General features: G+C 32.9%; 1 long non-coding RNA gene across 1 annotated transcript; it reads left to right on the top strand.

Moving 5' to 3' along the window:
* The first annotated feature begins 1,894 nt into the window (after positions 1-1,894).
* On the top strand, positions 1,895-9,139 carry LOC115233995. Its single transcript, XR_003883865.1, has 2 exons — positions 1,895-2,233; positions 7,753-9,139. It is a non-coding gene; the product is annotated as an uncharacterized LOC115233995 (long non-coding RNA).
* Positions 9,140-19,312: the final 10,173 nt, after the last annotated feature.

Below are 19,312 nucleotides of genomic sequence, written 5' to 3'. Positions count from 1 at the left end.
TATATATTTTAACGAGTTATTTAGACGTTACGTAATTTACTTGTAATTAACACTATATTTCATATGAAGAAATATTGCTATATTAAGAAATATTAATGGAATTATATAATACATGATCATTAAATATGATCGATGTTAAGTTTTAACAAAAACAACAATAAATTACAATATACATAATGTACTTGAATATTTTATTTACAAGAAATAAATATTTTTTCATAAAAAGTTTGGTTAGAATTGTACAATATATATTATGGTTGTATAATTGTACACATCAATTTAAACAATTAATAATAATTAAAAAACTTGTTTTATCTAAATTATTACTATTGGAGAAATTATTTCGGGGGATACCCATTTGTTTGATGCAACTATTTTTATTGAATTGAGAAAAATTTTTGTTTTTCTTTTACGTCACGTACAATACGATATCACATACGATATCAACATGAGGAAATTAAATGTGCGAGCTCGACTAAAATATGCAATAACGGAGGATACTTCTTTTCCTGAATACTTGCGCTATTAGCCGCGGACATTCCAGATTATAATTTGGTCTAATTGTTGAACTCAGATAAAAGGAAAAATAATTTTCCGCTTTTGCTAAATGACTTATTAATAAGCAGCGGTTTTCCTCTACGTTGCGATTGCATTAAGAATTCATCAATAATGACTCATGGCTAGCAGTAAAAATATTTGCTTGACTATGCTAGTCACAATGACGTAGTTAAAGAAGACATAACATTAGTTATAAATTGATCGAAAGCGGTAATTTTTATTAGAATGGAGAGTTGAAATTTTTATCTCAATAATTACTAAAACACGAATTATATATATATTTTAATTTTGATAGGAAATTTGCTAGTTTCCAACTGATAAATGTTTTTAAAAAATTACATTTTGCTCAATTATTGAAAAATGCGAAACATAATTGTGCATTATATATTTTTAGATATCAATCGACTTCACGTGATATCCAGCGTTTATTCGGCAATTATTTCGCGATGAAGAAACGCATTTCCTGAAACGTGTTCTACCGTCCTTGGAAATCCCTACCTCGCCACTTATGACGTACTCGTGATGTTTCAACCAGTTTCGTAGTATTTACGAAAGTTGTTTTCCATGTGTGAAGGTTACGGATTGCGGCCAAGAGCAGCGCAAATGTGTAAGATTACACATATACATGATGACTAACTCTTAATGCATGTATATCATATTAAGACGAAATGTCACGGAGAGTAATTTTTTGGTCATCAAATTTTTCAATGTATATATATATATATACAAAAACTTGTAATATTAAGACCAATTTTATACAACTTCTTGATATTTTAAGTAAAAATTGTACTATATTTATATTCTTTCAAAACGTATAGAGTGTCAGAAATTTTTACACGCATTAGATATTTGGTTGAGAGAGAGAGAGAGAGCAGAATCATATATCTGTATCGTAATCCAGGTTATTGCATGCAGCAAAAATGTCTTCCTACATTATTCATGCCACTTAATAAATACGCAAATCGATGTAAAACAAATCGAATCATCTGATAGCCGATGTATTTCAATATAGTAGGTAGTTCTTTATTTATTCGCGCGGTGGAGCATATAATTCATTGAATAACCAACCATCCCGGCGGATGCTACATTGGAAATATAATATATATTCTTTCATTTCCCGTGGGACTCTTCCAAGAGTTTAGCGAAAAAGATACCGCTAACGCAAAGGTAGTCCTCTCACGATCGGACCCATTCTGGTAGACGATCACCTCTTGCCTCGGATTAATCTATCTTTTATCCTACCCTTTCCTCCTTTCTCTCTCTCTTTCCTTTTCTCGGAAAGACTAAAAACGATGACACGTCTCGAGGCAACTAGGATATATCTTCTTCCTACCATTTTCCTTCCACCACTAACCTACCGGAGTACTTATGAAGTCTCTCGCAGATTAACTTTTGATACGCGTCCTCAGTCTCTGTGCTAGCACCGATTCGTACATGTGCGACGTAACACGTTCGTCGCCGATTATTAAATTTGTATTAGCGCCGGCGAATTGCCCGTAAAGCGTAATTTGACTGGTAACTCGAGGTGAAGGCATTACGGGTAGAGAATCACGGTATATGTATATATATACGTGGAACAAAGAGGAATTCTGGTGTAAAGAAGAGGAAAAGAGAGAGAGAGAGAAGAGAGGAACACGGAGTGAGCTGCATCGAGTTGGACGAAGAACGAATCAACGTGAGTGTAAAGTAATCGTTAATCTTGTTGGCCGCGAAAGCATGGAGAATACCGCGTAAGTTTAATGTAAATTATGCAAAATGATTTGCATCACGCGCGCGCGCGCCGACAGGCGCTTTAGGGCCTCCCTTTATATTCGCGAAGCAAACCGAGCGCGGTTTTATGCTCATCTCGTGACGGTCGTGATTCCACAGCAACTCGGGAAACCGTTTATAGTCCGAGACCGCGTTTGTCTCCGAGAAATGTTTATATATCATACAAAAATGTTTCATCAAAAATTTTGAAGACTATTTAGTGCCGCTCCGTATCTGTTAGAAAACTATTTTCTTATCTACTATAGTCTTTCGTAATTAAAATTTTGTTTCAATATTTCCGTTAAAATTAAGATATTAATCGCGTAAATTTTAGTAGATAAAAAAACAAGATTAATTAATTAAATTTATTGCAAAGAATAAAAGTAGTAACAAATTTGACTTTTATTTACAAATTTTATTTAAAAATCCTAATTATTCGTGTTGATTATGCATAATTACTAGTTTTAATAGCTGTGTTACATTGCCAAAAATATATTTATTGTTATATTTAAAATTGCTGAAATTATAATTTAATTTGTAACGTAAAGAGAAATTAAAATTCAATAATTTTTCATTAATAATTATGTAATATATTAGTAGCGGAGCATATAATCAAAGAATAAAAACAATGAAATTTTGATATATATATTCTACTTAAAATTTGCGATGAAATTATTCGCATTGAAAGATCCGTATTGCATTCATACAAATGTAGATATGTAAATGATACCGATAATTACCAGTGGTACTGAAGCATTCTTTGCTTGCGAACGAGAATTAATCTCAAAATTTTTCGTGCACGAAAAATGAAATTAGCCAGCTTCGGTTACCGAAGCATCCACGTTGACAGGAGAGACAGGCAAAAATTAATCGTCCTCGTCAACCGCTTGAGAGTTAGCCGGTGTACGGGTAATCCTTGTGATTTGTATTTTCTCGCGGTAATGCGTTGGAGAAAATAACGAAAAAAAAAGAAGAAAAAAAAATCGGAGAAGAAACAGAGGCAGTGCGGGCGAAAGAGTGCACGAATGTACTCGGATCCGTGTATTTCATTTCTACGATTGCAGATTACGGTGCGATGGACCTATTTTTTAAAATTACGATGCACCATATATCGGCCGCGGCGTGACAACCTGGCAAGGCTAGGCGATAAATTGTTTTAAAACCCGTTGCGCATTTATAATGGATATCCCGCGTATGGTTTCGCAAACGCTCCATAATCTTTCCGCTCTGTGAGAGACACAATGTTAAAAAAAATGGAAACAAAAAATAGAATATCCGAATAAATGCTGGCACACATTTTTGAAAGGTTTATAACCGAATTACGTTATCAACGTACGATAAATCGCAGATCTACGAAACGAGCGATAGAAAAGACAAGTTCTCCGTTTCTATCTCTTCGTCTCTCTTTAACAGTTGATTGTAGCGCGAGTTTATCTGTTTCTCTGTCTATATTATTGCGATCTAGAAAGGAGCAGTGAAGCGCTAACTAAGGGTTACTTAAGCTAGACTGTCGGAGCAACAACTTAGTCTAAAGGGCCGGTCACTGTATCGTGGAGTAATGTTGAAACTTTCCTCTGGAATTATCGCGAGTATTTCACCTGAAGGAACTAGATATACCCGCCCATTGTGTTCTGTTCCATGCTTGGAATTTAAGCATTCAGATGGAGATAGCACAATTTATTATTCCGGGTCAAACTTAACTCGTCTTTAATCATGTTGAGTGGTATGCGAGTTGTTATCTCTCGATAACTTTTATTACAAACTTGAGCTCTTTTTCAAAAAAATTGATATTCAAATCCGCACGTTTTTAATAACATAAGAATTGATTAAGAATATATCGGGCGTGCATCATTCCAAGCACATTTAAATGTTTACTCCACGTTCATCTTAGATTGCTTAAGTTGGACATTAGAACATCGAGTGTCGATTAATAGTTTCAAACTGCTTTAATTGCCTGGGGCGATGATAGTTTATCTTAATGACGACGTTGCGTGTCGTCATCGACTTTATACTAAGCGTGTTGCTTAGAGATACTTTACAATTATTGTGAACGTAGCTTCCATTCACGGAGTAATTTCTGTTGATATTGGCTTAAGTAGCCCGAGGCAACGCTAATTGATACTTTAGTGAAAACGCAATATGCGCCGCAACAAGAAAATGACGAAAAAGATGTGTATTTCCCCACAATTTATACATTATTACGAATGCACGTGTATTCGTGATATTATATGTTGAAAAATAGATTGCAATTGACGTAAGTCTCTTGCTCAAACATCATGCTTGGGAAATATTTTTAGAATTGATTTCTCTCTCTTTCTTTCCATTATACGATTCGGTACAAAAATTTTGAGATTGGTTTTAATTCAAAATTATAATAAAGATTATATTTTATAATGCTGTCATCTATAAAATTTAATGTTATAATAAATATCTCTTTCTGAAATAATAATGACATTAAATAATTAGCTATGCATACTAGGCAAAACTAAAATATATATATTTAAATATAATACACGTATTAATATATATGAAAATAGAAATGTTTATTAAAATATTATTAAAACTTATATACAATAAAAAAATTTCTGATATGAATATATGCATATTTTATAAATTACATTTATTGATTATTGTCTCTCTTTAAATCTTAATATGAAAATATTATATGTAAAACTCTTTATATAATTAAAGATAAAAACAATCAATTTTCAAATTATGCTTTCTATATACATATTTCCAAATTTCTTTTTGTCTCATAATAATGCTATTCAAAGAAGAATCTGAATAGAAAGTATGAACATTTTTAGCTCTAATGCAAATATATGTATATCATTGCTTTTGCGATAGAAATAACTCGTGTAAGTTACAGAAAATTTTTAATACAAACTCGCACGATGAGAGTTTGTTGTGATATTTAACACAATTCTTTACATACACATTGTGTAGTCGCAAGATTTATTAAAAGAAAATATTTCTCTGGCATCCGTGCAGCATACATAAAAGTTTGCGTTGACGTGCGAAAGAATTGCCTGCTTATTATAGTTAGGATTTTACGGCGTTCTTTAAGCTGAATATTGCAAGTCGTGATGACAAGATATAATTTTTATTGTCGATGCTACAATTTCCGTAAAATAGCTATAGCGATATAGGATCGTGCGGGATGCCAGTGCACCAAACAGTGTAATCAATCGGTCGAAACATATATTGCCCGCAAATTCCCGTATCATGATTTCAGCCCAATTTAAGCGAATCAATATTCAACCAATATTGTATAAAAATTATTTATATGTAATCCGTAATTTTAATATTACGGATCATATATTCTTTAATAATATAATGTAGAATTATTGTATAAAAATCTTCTTATATCGTAATATTGTTATCAAAAATTGTTTCTATTGTCTAAATTGTTAGCTGTTCACCATTTTATGTCCGGCTGAGAAATTAATTTCAAAATTGTCCATGGACGAGTAAACCGCGGACCGTGTTTGCTAGCCGCGCGCGAAAATTTGGCGAAATGCGATACAGCATGAAATAAACACACTCTTACTTTTGGCGGACCAATTTTGTGTGGAAACTCTATATAATCTTCTTTTCTTGTACTTCTCTCACCTTTCCCGAGCGTAAGTTTACCGCAGCGCGCGCGCGCATGTGTGTGTGTGTCATAAAGTTTATTTTCTCTAAAAGTCATATACGCGTACATATAAAGTCGGGACTTTTGGTTAAATATCACGCCGCAGACTATGCTATGAATGGATAGTTTTAATCAATCAGTAATTTTCATTAAAAATATTTTTTCATATTTTTACAATAACTTAATTTCTAGAGAATTTCTCTTAAAGAAATATAAAAATATATATATATATATTCTTTTCTAAATTCCGTAATCTACTATATATAAGCTATGTCATCTTTTGCATCATTTTTTATCTAAATGTGAATATCAATATATCACACATATTTATTTGGTATGGATATTGTATAATGTCTAAATTCAATATGCGCATCTTTTCTTATTATTTGTGTTTATTGTTTTACGACATACAAATACTATATTTTTTTTGTATCTAAATTCTCTTGCAAATTGAAATGTTGTTCTATTCTATTTCGCTGCAGTGCTCTACGCATTTGCAAAACCACAAATGCAACGAAATAACATTGTTGTAAGGAGAATTACTGTCTTAGTATGTTAATTGGTGTCGAAATAACGTCGAATTTATATGCACTGAAAATATCAAACGTGCTTCCTCGTGAAATAGTATCACATAACTGGATTTGTATGTGTGCTCACTATATATTAGCAGAATAATTTGCTTTTTTAGAAACATTAGGAATATGAAAATTCTCGAATAAAATAATAACACCTTGGCAGTACTAAATTAAAATACTAAGTAGATAAAATACTATTAAAATATTAGAATACGGATGTCAGATTATTTGTGAACGCTTACTATTTCAAAATTAATTTAGCCAGTTATTAAAGCCTTTTTTAAATGTTTATTCTGTTTCTGTATACTTCTGTCTCCCTAAATTTTTATTTTTTTTTCTGTATATTATAATAAATTAAAAAAAAAAATCTCGGGATTAAAATTGTGTTTGCAACGAATTTTAAAATATATAAAAACGTAACAAATAATATATAAAACGAAAAATATATAAAAAAGAAAATTCATTTTGTAATATTCACAAAATCTGACGTATGGTACAGTCGAATTTTTTTGTTAGATATTCTCATTTATACAGAAAATATACGTAGAAAATAATTTTTACATATATAGAACTTTTCGTTTGATTTTGATGCATACAGTAACTACGTTATTCTATTTAGCATATGAAAATATTAATTAATTAATTAATTAATTATTTTCCACTTCTCGAAATCCAATCAAGTAATGAAATTTTATGTAAATTCTTTAATTTGATTTTTTTTCTTAATATTATATATGTATACATATATATCGATAGTTACTCATCGTATTAATACCCGTGCAAATATTATGTTGGAATCTACATTGAATTACATATTAAATCATATCCTCCACTTTTATCGATATACTTCCTTAGTTTAATTTTTTTTATTAATCATTAAATTTTGTTGAATTATTACTGTTGAATTATATATATAAAATATAAAAAAGGTTTCTTCTCTGGTATATTACTCTAACAATATTTATCATACTACTTAATATGTTTATTAAAAAAAAAAAAAACTCACAATGCATTCACAGATCTCAAAATATAATCATACATATTGAAACAGCAATTTAGAGAAATTAATGAAAGAAAAATATATTTTATAAATAAATAAAAAAAAATAAATTATATACTTTTATACTTTTAATAATTATATTTTATTGCGGAAAAATCTCGATAACTATTTTATTATTACTTTCGTTTATCACTAGAACATATATATATTTTCTATAATGAATATATAATTTTCAGATTTTTAGTTGCATTTTGGGACAATACTAAGAACACCTAGTATCAAGGATGCATCTCTCAGCATCGTTCTTCTTTATCATAGTATGCGTTCTATTTCGCTCGACAGTCGGCATCACAGAAATGGTTAACTATGATAGTGTCTATTTTCCTGACCAAGCGGATTACATCAAGATCGCTACAAAATGCAAAGATAACATGATATTGTGGCCAGGAAACCGTCGATGTTACAAGGAAGGCGAGCAAGGTCCCTGCAATGTCGGTCGGGTACTGGTTTTCGATCGTCGGTCATGGAAACCATATTGCAAAGATCTTGTATTTTAAGGTATATCTTTATACAGAAAGAAACGTAGCCAACTGGCGATATGTAATTATTATATACGCAGCTTGGTATAGATGACGGTAACGGCTGTAAATTTCCTGAACATGTATCATGGAAGAAAACGCCGTGTTCCGTTGAGACTCAATTCTATCTGACGCAGACAAAAGTATTTGTTAAAGTAAAACGCTTAACTATTTCCCCAAATGCAAATATAAATATTATATTTGTTTACTGTCTATTCGATGCAAGCAGTTACATTTTATAAAAATAATATTCTGCAATAATAAAGAAAACTATATCAAATACCGTACTTGCGTTATGGAAATTTGTATTTTTTCTATAAACAAGATTTGTAATCTATTATAAAAAAAAAATGTAAAAAAAATTAAATTTAAAATTAGTTGCATAATTAATACAAGGTATTTGAAATTTTATTAAAGTATGGGAACTTATTTAATGTAATGGGAATTTATTTAATGTAATGTACAGGACAGTGTTGATTTTGTATCAAGCTTATAGAGTAAACATTTTGTCTGAAATAATCTTGTCTCTTTTAGTTAGTTGCATTTATTTATTTATAATGCTCATTCTGTATGCGCATGTAGTTTCTTAAATATTATTTAAATATGTTCGTTATCGCATTTAGAAAAATAATACATTTTGGTTGATTGTGTGTGTATAAAGATGTGATCTGTTATATTAAACATTTATATCTTGTATATAACGTTGTATATATTTTTGCTATAGTAAATCCTCGTTTTAATATTCTGATTATATATATATCTGATCGATCAATTTTTACTGAATGCGTTGCTAAAAAATATTCATAAATATGTATGTATACATTCAAAATTGATAGAATAATATCTATATGTGAAATAATATAAGAAATAATTTTGTATGTATATAATTTGTATGTATACAAGAAATAATTTTGTATGACCTATAATTTCATAAATTTTACGTTTGTTTCGATACTGTTAGCATTACAAATGACGGCTTCCTCATCGATTTGTACTTAAATTAAAAATATTGTAAACGGTTTTGATAAAAAAATTGTTCCTATTATTATATTTTATGCCTATAATATTTATATTAGTACATATATATTCAATCTAAAAAGAATTATTTTTAAATATTTGAATAAAAACTTTCGTATTTTCTCTTTGCTCATATTGCCGTTACACTTGCTGATAGCATAAAAGTAAGCGCATGAAAAAAGAAAAAAGAATAAAGTGCTTTCGAGTGCCAAATATCCATTTATAACACCGATACGCGCATGCATATAAATTATAGATAAAGTAAAACACCAGTTCATTGAAAATAAACGAGAGGACCGTGGATGTTTATCGAACCTATGTGTATAGTATTTATTAATCGATCGAGACTCGATGTGTTCGGAGAAGTGGATAAAATGACCCTCATATCTTGTTATTTCGGTTCGGAGAGTTTTCTGCTCGTCTTCATGCAATATTTCAAGGCCCAATGTGACATCGATTCGCAATTTAGTACAGTGGTTGACAATGTGAATAGACGAGAAATGATTTGGAGCTACGAATGCTGGCCATGGCGCGGTCGTTTCGAGATATCTCGCGGCCCACCACCCTCTCCCTCTTCCTACACCCTTACGTACTTGATACGTGCACAGAGTAACAAGCATCGCGAGATGTTTTCGATTAACCTCATTTTAAGAATGACTGTCGTTCTTTACCATCGGATGGAGGTCCGATAGCCTCGTCGCGTTTTCCATCTTTATTCCTTGGTAGGCGCTCAAACAGGTCATGATCGGGTTTTCCCTCACCCTCTTCGTCGTATTGGAATTCTGTCCAAGGAATATAGAAAAGTTGAATTCCTCAATAGAGAGCACGGTTTATAATATCATCTTTCTCTCCCTACTATTAATCTCTCGTAATTTCAATATCTATGAATATCTGAATTAAGAGAAAACTCGTCAGCTATAACAGCAGTAAGAAATATCACGAGATTTTAGCACGAAGAAACGATCGTTATTTGCAATAGAATTTATGATATAAATATATTTATTTTATATCAAGTACATTATATAATACAATAAAATATACAATTTCTTCTAGCATTCTACAATGATGAAAAATACAAAGTTATAAATGATTTAAATATAAATGGAACTAGAATGCAAATATTCAATTAGTAATTCAAGTTATAAAGTGGCGAGAAATTAAATTTGTCCTATATATCGAATTTAGTAACATAAAATTTTTCTGTGAAATTCATAGTAATATACGTATTCACATATTTATATTCTCAAATAATGAGTTTACGTTATTTTAAATACGTTTGAAATTATTTTGCTCATTCATGTTCCATAAAAAATTGTATTCTATATTAAATTTAATGCAAACAAAGACGAATAAATATCAATTAATATGAAAATAAAATAAATATATTTTAAAAAGATACATTTTTTTATTTAATATCAATTTAATATTGTGATAATTCAAGCTTTCGGTACATCATATTCTCCATTATTTTAATTTTTTGCGAAGTCTACCTTTTTTACATTATAACAGATTTCTCCCCGCGCAAAGGGAGAAAAATACACCGTACTTATTATTACGAAATACAACGATTAACAATAAGACTCAATGCTGCAATTTTAATTTCAATTCCTTTCCGTTCATGTTTGCCGTATTCATCATCTCAATTTTATTCTGCCAACTCTAAGTTTCATGCGAGAAATTTGTTCGGCCACGAATAAAATCGAGCACGGATACATCGTCCTGCCTCGAGCGAAAATAAATCTACGGCCTGTGAACTATAGTCAAGGTGGTGTAATAGCTTGCAGAAAAGCGAGTTTGTCGGTTGCACTGGCTACCAACTTTCTTTTTCTCTTCCGTTTGCTGCAATTCGTCATTGCAATTTCATCACTTCGACTTTTAAATCCGGTAAACGAGCAGCAACGCAATATTCGCTACGAGGTATACCGCGATTCGTGTTGCTTTCGCGCGAGTGATGTTAAATTAAATTAAATTACTAGAAAGAACACTTGAATCGCGCGTAGAGATTAGAATTTTTATCAGCCTCGAGTTATCTGTCGTTTTTCGTATCTCGCTTTAAATTTTACGATAATTATGTCACGTTCAACACAAACTGCCGTTGCGGTAAGTTGAGTATTATACTTGTTATTATTTTATGAGTTACACATGTATGGATAGTAAAAAAAGACGTATTTGTCACCATAAAAAAAAAGAATGATAATAATTAAAGTGAGAAAGTTGAGAATTAAGGCTTATGTGTATAAAAATTGAATCTTGTGATTCTCAACTTGATAGAGTTTATTTTCTTAGCCCGTCTTATGCCAACATGGCGCAGTTTAATTTCACTTTAGTAACATTATTGAAGAAAGTTCAAGCAACTTCTCAGAATGTATTTAAAGCGACACAGTTCAGAAGATAAATACAATGGAAATTCAACGCTATGCTATCACATGTACGATAAACGGTGTCTCACAAAACGGCGGGTCTCTTGAACGTGAACGGCTTAAATGTATATTCCAAGTAAACTCTATAAGAGGGTTAACAACGCTAATATCGCGGCCTGAATACGTGCCTTAGACCATAAACTATAATGCTTAAGTCCATCTAATCGTTTCTCCCAAGCAGTTAATCGCTCAGAGATGTGATTGTAGCAAACTGCTATTTATGATTTACACACACACACACACATATATACATTTATATACATATAATATAATTGTCAAAATTAAAAAATTATAAAAACTCTTATTAAAAAATTGGTATCTTTAAAGATCATTTATTTTATCTTATTTAGGGATTCTTCTCGAACGAGTGTTTTGTGTGAGAGAAAATTACACATAAACAAAAAAAGAAACTGTCTCATTATTTCAGTTCTAGTAAAATTGTGTTTTTTGCTGTAATTAAAAACTTTTATAATAATTTAATTGATTTAAAACATTTACTGTTTATTGTACTTTTTAGTCAACACGACAAAACTTTTTAAATACGATTGTATTATCGTTGGCTGATTTCTTGAGAAAATGTAATTTTTATTTTCTCGATTTTATTTTTGAAACTACATACTACATTTCTGATAGTACTTTTTGTCTACTTTTTTTCTTATTTAATTCTTAAGTGTTGCGATATGTAAACTCTCAGCGGAGGTCGCTCTAACGGTTGGCGGAAAAGAGGCGTCCGCCCAAGGGACAATTTTAACTTTTTCATGCCTATAGTTCCCATATCCATAATTTCAACTTTATTCCTTCAACTTCTAACTTTTGCAGTATTCCAGAACGGGATTTGTTAGTCGGTTACCAGGACCATCTCAGGTTAAGAACCGAGGTAATGAGGTATGTTCTTTAAAAAGTACTTCTAAGGGCTTCGATACTTCTTACTTTGAATTTGCATCTTTTAACGTCATTGTATCCGTATCCAATTTGCGTTAACATTTGCATGTCTGCAGACCTTTATAAGAATGACAAAAGTTTAAACGTTTTGTTGGAGAGTGACTTAAATACTGCAACGTTTTTTACAGTGTTTGCAATTTCTATTAATATTCTCTCTAAAAAGAATCAAATTTTATATTGTAATGTAAAAAAAGCCGCAATTTTTAATAAATTTACAAAAAAAATGTATTCTAAACTTTACTACATAATTTTTGTGTGCGTCAAAATATTGCAACATTGTATATAAAATTAGTATGTCATACTGTCAAAAAGTGCAAAAAGTTTATTACTGTCAAATAGCAGTCATTATTTTGTATCTTTTCTTTAATATTAAAAATATTGCTAGAGATCTGTCAATGTACGAAAATCTTGATGCGCGTAAGGACCTGCACAGCAATGATTAAATTCGCCCGATTCTGTCTGACAGGCATCATTCCTCCAGCCGGAAATGCGAGATATCTCGTTGTGTCCGCGCTTGTCGGTGTTTATAGCGTACGAAAATGGATGATGCCGGGAGAGATAGAGATAGGAATGAATAGGGATGAAGATTGAAGGGAGGAAGATCGTCGACCTTGCACGTCCGCACACACGCATACATATATCTTTATATCATATCCTGATTTCCCACCTTCTTCCTCTATGCCACTGAAAACACCTTATGGTGGTTTCTTGCACCTGCGAAGACGAGAAATCGGCGACTGAGTTTCCGCCGTTAAGCCAAATCCCCGCAAGTCTTGCGTTGCGTCGTCGCCGTCGTCGTTGGAACGTAAAAAGCGGTTCGACGACGGCCGACGCGACGTGACAAACGATCGCAGTTGCGGACGAACGGTTCCTCTCCCTTGCAAACCGTTACAACCTTAAGTATCACGTGAATGCGAAGATATATATACTTCGATTTCGAGGTATGGATTGAGAGTGACACAGAGGCACGTCGAATTCTGCATTCGGGATTTGCATTTGTAAACCGTCTATGAAAAGAGACGTGAGATAGCATATACATAGTTAAAGTCAGATGAATAGTTTTGTGTGTGATCAAAGATAAAGTAAAATATAAATTTTTATATTAATACTTTAATGACACTTGTAAATGTAATATTTAATGTTAGAGCTATAACTATTGTACTATTAATGTAACTATGCAATTTAAAAATAATTGTAAGAATGCTATATCTCTAAATGTATGAATATAATGGCATTTTCTTATCTTAGTTATTATTAAGTATTTTACTGCAAAATCAAATAAATACTAAATTATTTTGCATATTAATGCTATTTACATACTTTTGATGAATAAAATTAAAGTATTTGTATTTCTGTAATTGGAAAAAATATTGCACTTTAATATTTTATTAAAATACTATTCAAAAATTAATATAATATAATCTTATTCTAAATTATTTGAGGAATAAATCTTTGTAATTAATTCTGCTCTGAAATCTAATATGCGAAATAATTTATTTTTAGCTGATTGTAATCGAAAATTTATTAATATATCTTGGTTTTCCTTATGAATTGATTTAATTTTAAAGTAATAGCCAAATTTGTATTTTATAAAAATTAGATATTTTATTTATCTAACTTTCATATATATGTATATGTAGACATCTTATCAATTATAATTCAATAATTTACGACATGGCGATGTCTCAGGACAGATAGATAATTTGATCAAGTATAGCGGAATTCCGTTCCTATGACAACCACATAAATCGATAAATTGATTGACCTTAATGCTATTATGCAATGTCACTCAATTTATGAATAAAGAATGTAATTAAACTATAATTGTTTGTGGTAAATTAAGTATGTTACGATATATAACGTATGTGTGTGTGATGGGAAAAAATTTTTAGCAACAATTGAATTATTCTAATAATGTAAAGTTGCATTATATATTATTAGTGCGCGATTTTTTGCATAAATTCTAAAATATAACATTATAGTTGATATATATAAATTCGTAATATTTGCTTATTGATATTCTCGTTCTAGAGGAATTTTTAAAATGCTTCTGTTTTTACATCAAGTTTCAAATAATAACCAACAACTGTGCACTCGGAGAAATATCAAATAAAAAAAGCATTATATTACAGAAGCTTTTATATGAAAAGTTTATTACGAAAATGACATATGGAAATACACCGCATATAAAATATAAATACAGCAAAAACAAATCGAGCTGTTCCAAGTCCACAACCGCAACATGTCAAGTAATTAGTTGTAGTACCAGTTAACAAAAACATAGCTGTGATACGTGCGGGTCTGTCTTCTTTTCTCTCCTCTCCTCTCTTCTCCACTCTTTTCCCATTTTACTATAATCAATGTGAGTATTTTAAGCTTCCTCAAAATAATTCTTCTCGACTTCTTTTAATATTTCGTCAAATAACATTACTTTAAAAGTTTTATTTTCTCAAAATTTTTCTTTCGTGTGTGCTTATCGATTTCATATTTCATCAAAATCCATGTACGTCGCGGTACGCTTTCCCAAGGTGTTTTATGTCTTCGTGTGATAGATATCGTCAGTAAGCGCAAAAAAACCGACCGTGTCACACGTATATATACCTTCTTTTCCTAAATACATTTCAATATTCGGTTAGAAGGTAACTTCTTCGTCCGTATACCTTCGCAAAAGCGTCAGCGGTAGATGGGATAAGGAGGGAGAAGAGTAGAATGGCGACAGACGCTGCAATATTCTTGGCTCGCATTGTACGTGTCCCATAAGTTGGCAGGCGAGCTCCCTCTCAGCGACAGCTTGACAGAACATACGCTCTTTCCCGCTCGAATCGTTTCGTCCCTGCACCTATCCTCCTCTCACCCTCGCGCACTTCCTGTCCTTCTCCCTCGTCTTCCTCCCTTTCCTGTTACCCTCTCTTCTCGTTTCCGAAAATAAAAGTTTATAAGCTAACGCGCGTGTGTACATGTAGGGACTCGAACGTGGATACGTCGACGAAGGTGCGGAAAGTAGAAACGTCGGTGGGATAGCGAAGAAAACGACGAAAAGATTGGTAGTGGGAATCACCAACAAGAAACTCGCTGGCGACATGGGGAAGAGAAAGTGAGAAAAGAGAACGCGGGGGAGGAGGGAGAACGAGAAAAGTGGAGACCACGTGCAGAAATAACGTTCGTGTTTTTGATTTGAGGCACGTAACCGAACCACATTGAAATCAGATAGGGGCGCGAGAGAGGACGCTAAACTGGCTCCGGGAGAAGCTTGCTACGGGAATACCTAAACTTCACAGAGAGGGTAAGAAGGTCGGAGGACGCGTTAGATGCCCGAGGGAAGAGGAGAGATCGCGCGCAAGGGAGTGCACGACATCACGTGGGGTTTTGCGACGGATGGAGAAAGAGAGAGAGAAAGAGAGACATCGCGCCGCGGGGTGTAAGAGGTGGCTAGGCGCTTCACAACGGGTGAAACGTGCCACTTTCTTGGATTTTCGAATAAATCGGCATGGCGTGGAGTGCGCGCCGTTCGACTATAACGGAGTCTACTTTGAGACCCTCCCAACCCTCCTAGTGATTCGCGTTCTGTAATCCGGATCGGCTTGATCCCTCCGTTTCCAAAAACCTTACAGGCAAAAATTTGCTATTGCGTATCAATAAAAGATTCATATTTTTTTAACAGATGTTAGTATCGAATCCTCATTGCGCTTTTATCGAATGATAAGTATCTATCGGGCAACTATCTCGCTACGCATTAATTATTATACTTTGCTGAGTGTCTTCGTAATCTAATAAATGTTTGTCATTTTTGCACATATCATTATGATCTGAGCTTCTTGAAGAATTAAAATCAAGGCGATACGTGAATTGTGAAATCAAAAATATATTGTTAAACTTTTAAAATTACTAACATTCCACAAATTTGTTTTAATTGTGCTTATCTTTTTTTTGGTGCGGGAAACTATTTACTATATATCTTAAATGCGAATGTTCTAGTTCAATAAATCTCATTTGTGTGAACTCTGTTTAACGCACGTTCCATCTTCCTAACATTTTCACCAGTGACCAACGTATTCCGGTAGCATCACTGCTCGTCGCTCGTGGTTTGGTAATGGATCGCCAATCCGCACGACATTTCGATCATTGAGCAAGCGTGTAACGGGCAATGATGTATTATTTAGCCATCATTCCACGCACACTATCATACATACGTGCGTACTTACACGCGCAGTCATCGGCGACTCATCGGCATTGATTGAACAGTTAGCAGTAATATAGGCGGAAATGCTCAGTTTGTCAGTGGTTGTAGAGATAATTAGGGAGAAATGCAACGTTGTTATCCAGAGAGAAAGGGAGATAGATACTAACCGGATGGTTACGTTGTACGATAATAATTATTCAGCTATGCAGAAAAAAATATTTTCTACATCTCCATATAAATATGATGAATGAGGCATTAGAGAGAGAATCAAAATCCATTAATCAGAACAAATTGAAAAGCAAGGATCGATATTATTTATTCTATGAGAAATAATTAATACAGATGACAAATTAACATGTTTTTAAAATAGTGTGAACTCTGTTTAACGCACGTTCCATCTTCCTAACATTTTCACCAGTGACCAACGTATTCCGGTAGCATCACTGCTCGTCGCTCGTGGTTTGGTAATGGATCGCCAATCCGCACGACATTTCGATCATTGAGCAAGCGTGTAACGGGCAATGATGTATTATTTAGCCATCATTCCACGCACACTATCATACATACGTGCGTACTTACACGCGCAGTCATCGGCGACTCATCGGCATTGATTGAACAGTTAGCAGTAATATAGGCGGAAATGCTCAGTTTGTCAGTGGTTGTAGAGATAATTAGGGAGAAATGCAACGTTGTTATCCAGAGAGAAAGGGAGATAGATACTAACCGGATGGTTACGTTGTACGATAATAAAATAAATGTTAATAAATACGTCGACCTCAACTGGGAGCAGTTGGCGATGCAGATACCGCGAAAGATACGACTGTTTCGTAAGTTTCTTCGGACTTATCTGCGGGATGCATCAGTTCTGAACGAAATTCCGGTTATATTCAACGTCTGTCAGAAAAAAAATGCGACAAATTTTGCTGTGATTAAAACTTTAAACTTGCTTTCGAATTTATTTGAAAATTTTATCCAATATACTGTGCGTTATGCGAAAGATATAAATAGAGATATATCGTAGAGGATTTGCGCAGAGATTTAAAAAATAAGCGTAATACAGATGACAAATTAACATGTTTTTAAAATATTACTTTAAAAGATAATAAATGAATTATATTAAAAGCATGTTAATTTATATAAAGTAGTTGCTGATGTTTTAAGTCTAGCAAACTTTATTTTTGGACTACGACATTTACGCATCATACTGTATTTTCTTCGAAGGAAAAATTGACACAATCTCTTTCTTTGAAGAGGTTACGTCTATATAACTTCGACCGTAATCTTGGTACTGCAAAGTAAAAAGTAAACATCATTTTCTTTGCTTCTTCATTCTGTTGCATCTACAATCTAGAAAGCTTCTGTCGGTCTATATAATTTATCATCAAACTTGATATTTAAATAAAACAATAATATTAATCGTAAAATATATATTATACTGTCATTGCATTAAAATTATTTTACATAGACATATATAACAAAGATTTATAGAGTATAACTTTCTATAAGATGTAAGTATTTAAACTTTTGTATGTAACTTTTGACGTTTGTTTTTTATATAACGATCTAGAAAATAATTTATAATTTTTTTTAAAATAAATGTTTATTATCATATGTTATATTAATTATACGTTTATATTGTACGAGTGTTATATATGTGGAATTATTTATTATAATTTTAGAAATATGAATCTCTTTTTTTATTAAATTTTCCTTTTGCGAAAAGTATGTGTTACTGTGGACTGTGACAATCAATGTCATATATCGTGACAATAAAACTGAAAGCACACTGGTGAGTAATGAACATGTGAAAAATGCACGCGCTGTAATGTCACTTGCTGTATTTTTTGTACTTGATTGCAACTTACCGCTGTTCATCCGCGAAGAAGCGACAACGTGTGACTGAAAAGTCGTTAAAATCGGTAAAACTTAATATTTTATATCCCTCTGAGAGAATATTTCCCTTCCGGCTGATCATTCCACGGCTTCCGTTAACCGGGTGCGCCACTCTCTCGTTGTCTGCTCTTTTCCTTTCCGTCATCCTCGCCGCCTTTCCGTATCTTCGACCGTGAGTTGCGCCATATTTCAAACGTCATATTAGCAGGGACCATGCGTCTTCCGCGAGTAAAATGTCTATGCCGCCAGGAGGCTTTGCCACCGCTACATCACATGGTGCTGGTCCCCCTTGGCGGCGTGGTATCGTGTCACTTTCCCGGCTCGCCGCCAATTATACATTAATGCGGCGTCGCGTTATCCGGAGACGATGCACGAAGTGGAAGTGATGGGGTACGAGAGGGTGGTCAGAGAAACCAGTAGAGGTATCCTTCGGGAATATACTCGCTTTCCGGTATAGTCAATTAACCTAGTTTCACTTGACGCAACGGTTCGATCAACGCTACCCGCCCGAGAAGATGGGAAACTATTTTGTGCCAGGTTTTTCGCCGATTGCACACCGATTGTTGTATACAATTTTCAGATTGAATGTTCGCCGAGCAGAGCACAACGCGCTACGAAGGATGAATGTTATTTCAGATATTTTCGATTGGACGTGTTTCAAATGTAACATATAACTGCGGAAATTTGCGATGTCGCAATTTGGTTATAAGAGATGACTTTCTTGAAATAGCAATTGTTACGCGTACATAAGTAATGAAATTTCGAG

This window comes from Formica exsecta, unplaced genomic scaffold (assembly GCF_003651465.1).
Source record: "Formica exsecta isolate Colony F162 unplaced genomic scaffold, ASM365146v1 scaffold192, whole genome shotgun sequence".
Classification (NCBI taxonomy): Eukaryota; Metazoa; Arthropoda; class Insecta; order Hymenoptera; family Formicidae; genus Formica; species Formica exsecta.
The sequence above is the reverse complement of the archived record's forward strand: the minus strand, read 5'-3'. Positions and strand labels throughout refer to the sequence as shown.